Here is a 5793-nt window from a genome sequence, read left to right as displayed (position 1 = left end):
TCTGACTGGTAGGAGCAACTGGAAGCTTCACTCGACCTTTATGGAAAGTTTACCCTCGTCTCGAGATCCTACATAAATAATAATAATCCTCATTATAATATATTCTCACCAACTTAACCTATTTACAACCCGAATTTAAACACGGATGGCAGTTAGGCCTATATGCACTTAATTTATATTCACCTTATAAATATAATTGCACACACATAGCCACATATACTCACATATCATATATTAATACCAAATAACACCATATACACCATAATGCAACACTAGGCTTGGATGATCTCGATCCCCCAACTTAAGTCACTTGGTCGCTAAACTAGACAAAGTCTTCTAATTTTGGCTTCCTAACTCGATGTGCCTTTACTAAACTATCCAAGACCTATTGACCCTCACTTGGGCCTTTTGCTCTACTGACCTTATACTATCTTACAACTATGGTGGTCAACCTAGATCTCACTCCTAAGTGTTCTAAAACTTTGTGTTAAGTGAAAGTGCTCACTGGTGTAAATTTCAGAATGACAACTATGGTTTCTTGAGTGCATTAGACACTCTTAAACTACAAGTTTTCCTTCAAACCTCTTACACAAGACTCTCCTGAACTTAGGGCATCTCCCAAACTTGATGTGGCTCAAGGGCCTAGCTTGGGCCTTCTTAGGCCTAAGCTTAAAGTCCAAGGTTCCCCTGTTTTCCTGGGCAGAAAACGCCCTGACTTGAATTAACTTGTGACACATGGTTTTAACTCATATCCTATGAACTATGGCTGGAAAAACTTCTCTGACACTCCCTCTAACTAAGGCCCAACAGGGCATAATGAGGGCCTACCCATGACATGGTCAAATCTCCCTATTTCTAAGTTGCAACAAAACTGTCCCCTGCTGGACAGATTTTGTGATTCTACTTGTGCACCTAACCAAACGACATGCAAACCTCCAACCAACTCCTAAAACCTTTTATATAATCCCAATACTAACTTCTGGTGGCTTGGGCCTCAAAGTGCACAACAAATGCTCATTCAAAACTTCCCCATAAACTAGTGCATCAAATCTGGAAAAAAAAATGAAAACATCAACTAATCCCTTTCCACCTTAACTCCAACTTAAAAACCAAGCACCCAACTCTTTCCAAAGAAAACCTAGTGTCTTAATGTCCTAAAATAGGGTCTCAACAGAAGGGGGAATCATCCATGCCCAAAAATTAACAACATGCAACTAAAAATATAACATGCAACTCATGGAAAACACATAACAAGATTTCGGCTAGGCATAAAGTTTTAAATGCTTACAAAATCGGCTTGCACCTATTACTCATCCTTAATAATCATGAAATATAACTTCTTTTTACTATTAATAAGAAATTTATAATGGAAACAATCTATTTTAAGCACACATATTTCGAATTTATAGATTTTTAAACATAACAACATGATTTCGAAAAGAGTAGCATGCAAACCATGGTTGATCATCATTTTAATGTCTTAAAACTAGCATGCATGGCTAAACATAAATATATAATGAAATTTCAGTAGCATGCAAAGGATTTTAAAGCATGATATCTCCATAAAACACTTAATTAGCACATAAACATAATATATCTCATAGAGCGCTCTTGAATTCACAAGAATCAAGAGTTTCTCTTTGGAGATCACATAAGAACTACACATGCATCCATGGAACTTCAACTTCCAAGTCACAAAATACTTGGAAAGTATATAAGATGAATGTAAGTAGAAGATTTACACTTGGGAGATGAAGAATGAATTGAAAAATGGAAGGGGGGTGGGGAAATAGGCCTTCGGCCGAGAGCAATGGTGGGAGGGGGGAGGAGAAAAATTTGTGGGGTGTTGGAGTGTGGAATGAGTGGAATGACTTCTCCCACTTAAACTTTTGTTTGATACTTTTTGGTTGACAAATAATGAGTGGAAGTGAGAACTTACAAAAATGTCATTTAGCTAAAGTTAGGCCATTTTGCATGCAAGGCTAATGTAGTAATTTGGTAATAATCAAATGAGTTAGTGGGGTTGGAAAAGTCTTATTTGCCCTTTGAGAGAATAGAAGGGTGATTTGCATGCAAGGTCTCTTATATAATTTGATAATTATAACCAATAAAATTTGTAAAGATTTATTTTTATAAAATAAAATACAAGTTCAAAAATTTATAAAATTTATACCATAAAATAACTTGGATTTTTAGAAATTTTATAAAATCACTTTTGAAATTTGTGAATAAAATAACTTTTAAAAGAAAATTTCTCCAAGGTTTAGAATATTCCTTATAAATTAAAAATAAGGGAAATAAATAAACTCTCGCTTTGAAAAATCATATACTACATAAAGCAAATTTAAAATGCAGAAATTTCTCATTCACACAAGGTACAACCATTAAGTATATTCACTTACGGCTTTAATATCACACAAAATCCACAGATAATATTACATAAAATGCCGATCGTAACATGAGCGTGGCCTCCCCGCCCTTTTTGCCCCAGAATCTTGATTTTAGTATAATTTGATGATTTTGAGGGTCCAGGTCCACTAGGGGTTTATATATACCCATAAAAAGACGTTTTTAACAAGGAGGAGCGAGGGAAGAGCAATAAGAAGACCTAAAGAGCACGAGACGACTACAGAGAAAAAGTCTTTTATTTTCTTTAATATAGTTGGTACTTGGATTCTTATTTTCGATTTGTCTTTGAACCCTAGTACTCTTATATTGTTTATTATCATGCTTTTATTGGAACCCATGGTGTCGATGAGTTCAGTTATGAACTAATCGTTATTGTGGGGTTCTAACAGATTTACTTATCATTTTATATAGTTAATTTGTTTCAATATCTTGGTGTGTGGTGATTGATTGATATCCTAATATTGGTTGTGCTTATTCATCTTATGTGCATAGCTAACATATAAGATAGCGTGTTAATCTCTATTGAAGCGAAAGTGAATATAGAGATTTAGAACTTGTTATGCTAGCATAGGTTCATGTATTTGTTATGCATGATTCGTATGTAATTTTAACCATTTTACTTGCCCTATATAATCACGATAGATAACTTGTTCATTAAACCTTTATGTTGTCAAATTCTATAGATATATAGGGTCTCAACATAATTGGTGTCTATTCATCTTCTATCTCTTTTGTGGATGTCTGGTAGTAGGGTATTCGTACAACGAAAGTTGGCGTTTACTAGTTTCATGTTATCTGATTAGTTGTCATCACTATTAGATGCTAAGGTTAAGAACAATGACTTTGAATGAAGTAGTAATGAAGTTAAAATCACATGTTTGTTTCATATAGTTAATTCAATCACTTTTATTCTTTGTTAATTACATATTAGTTTATTCTCAGTTATAAACATCTCAACTTGTTATTGTCTTAGCATTGCGCGATAGCCATAGCATTGTTGCATAGGTGCATACTCTTAAGTTAACCAAAAAAAGTCTCTAAGGGAATGAATCTGATTTATATCTTATACTACTTGCGAACGCGTATACTTGCGTGTAATTTTAGCGTGTGATTTCGCCTTAACAAGTGTTTGGCGCCGCTGCCGGGGACTCGGTGTTAATTTTTTGTTATGTGCTTGACGTCAGTGGTCGTTAAAGTTCACTGACTCGGATTCCTTTAGTTTCACGGTTTACTTGTTTGTGTTTCAGGTACTCATTACAATGGGAGATCCAGGAGCACCAACAAAAGCGTTGATAGATTTTTCTCAACCCAAGATCAATGACATTCAATCTATATTTGTCAAGCCAGCGATCGCATCCAATACCTTTGAAATCAAGCCCGGAATGATTCAATGAGTATATAATTCAGTCCAGTCTGGGATTTCATAGAGATCTGCGATACCTTCAAGTTCAATGGTGTGTCTGAGGATGCAGTGAAGCTGAGACTGCTCATATTCTCTCTGAGGGACAAGGCTAAGCTGGTTAAACTCTCTACCAGCTGGTTCGATTGCTACTTGAAAGATTTTGCTAGAAATTTTCTCACTAAATTCTTCCCTAGGGCAAAGACAGCTGTAATCAGAAATGCTATTACTCAATTTACGCATCAAATGGGAGAATTTTTGTGTAAAACTTGGGATCGCTACAAGGAGATGCTTAGGAAGTGTCCTCATCATGAAATTCCTGATTGGATGATCATCAATTGCTTCTATAACTGGTTGATAGTACAGTCAAGACCCATGCTCGATGTAGCATCAGGTGGAGCATTATGGGTAAAGAGCTATGAGAAAGCTTATGATCTAATTGAACTGATGGCTGCTAATGAATATCAGTATCCAACCCATAGATTACCACATGGCAAGGTAGCAGGAGTTCTTGAAGTGGATAAAACTACGGCTATCACTACTCAACTAAAGGCGTTGTCTATGAAGATCTATTCTCTGGCTAACTATGGTAGATAACCAGAGTTTGTGAGTTGTGTGTAGGTTCGCATACGGAGGAGCAATGCGTTATATCTAGTGAATCAGCTCGGTTTGTGAGCAACTTTCAGAGATCGCAGTAACAAGTTCTAGACACTTATCATCCTGATAACTGGAATCATCCTAACTTCAGCTGGAGTAAAAATCAGAGTCCGATGTAACAACCTTATCAGCAATATGCAGCAAGGTAATTCAACCCTCCAGGTTTTCAACAACCACAATATGCACCAAGAAAGCAACTCCAACTTCAACAACAAATGCATGGAGGTGTAGGTCTATCTTCGAATGAAAAATATGAATTGGAGGAGTTGCGGCTTATGTGCAAAAACCAGGCTCTTATATGCCAAAGCTAGGCTGTTTTTATCAAGACTCTGGAGAACCAAATAGGGTAAATTACTAACACCTTATTAAATTGACCATCAGGCATGCTTCCTAGTGATACAGAAGCCAATCCAGGCAAGAGGGAAGTTAACGAATAGGTGAACGCCATCACCTTGAGGTCCGGAAAGGTCGCAAGCCCCCAAATTCAGCAAGACGAAGAGTCTAAAAACTCTGTCCAGAATGCAGGTGCATCTGGACCTTTGTGAAATCCAGAAAATAATATTGTAGCTGAAAAAGTGGGGCAAAAGAATGCCAAGGTGGAACCGAAGAAGAAAGCTGTTGACAACAATCCTCCTGAGGGTAATACAGGAGATAAACAGGTCTACCCACCTCCGCCATATCCTCAAAGGCTTAAAAAGCATAAGTTTGATAAGCAATTCGCCAAGTTCTTGGAAGTTTTCAAGAAACTTCACATCAATATACCTTTCGCTGAAGCTCTTGAACAGATGCCTAGCTATGCAAAGTTTATGAAGGGTATTATATCCCGGAAATTGAAGCTCGATGACTTAGACACCATTGCTCGAACGGAGGAGTGCAGTGACGTTCTGTAACAAAAGTTGCCTCTGAAGGTTAAAGATCCTGGAAGTTTCACTATTCCTTGAACTATTGGAAACTTGTCGCTCGACAAATGCTTGTGTGAATTGGGAGCTAGCATCAATTAGATGCCTTTATCTATCTTCAAGAACTTGGGATTACCTGATCCAAAACTTGTGAACATGTTTTTGTAGTTGGCTGATCATTCCATCACTTCTCCGTGATGAGTAGTGGAGGATATCTTGGTTAAGATGGATAAGCTCATCTTTCCTGCTGATTTTGTCATTCTAGACTTTGAGGAGGATAAGAAGGTTCTCATTATCTTGGGAAGACCATTCTTGGCTACATGATTGATGTGCAAAAAGGAGAGCTTATGATGAAGGTTCAAGATCAGAAGGTCACTTTTAGTGTGTTCAAGGCCATAAAGTTACCCACAGATAAAAAGCAGTACTTTA

The 5793-nt window shown here is 37.0% G+C and overlaps 1 non-coding gene across 1 annotated transcript; it reads right to left on the bottom strand.

The window, feature by feature from the left end:
- Positions 1 to 4018: 4018 nt before the first annotated feature.
- LOC141663095 (small nucleolar RNA R71) lies at positions 4019 to 4125 on the bottom strand. The gene has a single exon (XR_012551180.1). It is a non-coding gene; the product is annotated as a small nucleolar RNA R71 (small nucleolar RNA).
- Positions 4126 to 5793: the final 1668 nt, after the last annotated feature.

This window comes from Apium graveolens, chromosome 5 (assembly GCF_009905375.1).
Source record: "Apium graveolens cultivar Ventura chromosome 5, ASM990537v1, whole genome shotgun sequence".
Classification (NCBI taxonomy): Eukaryota; Viridiplantae; Streptophyta; class Magnoliopsida; order Apiales; family Apiaceae; genus Apium; species Apium graveolens.
The sequence above is the reverse complement of the archived record's forward strand: the minus strand, read 5'-3'. Positions and strand labels throughout refer to the sequence as shown.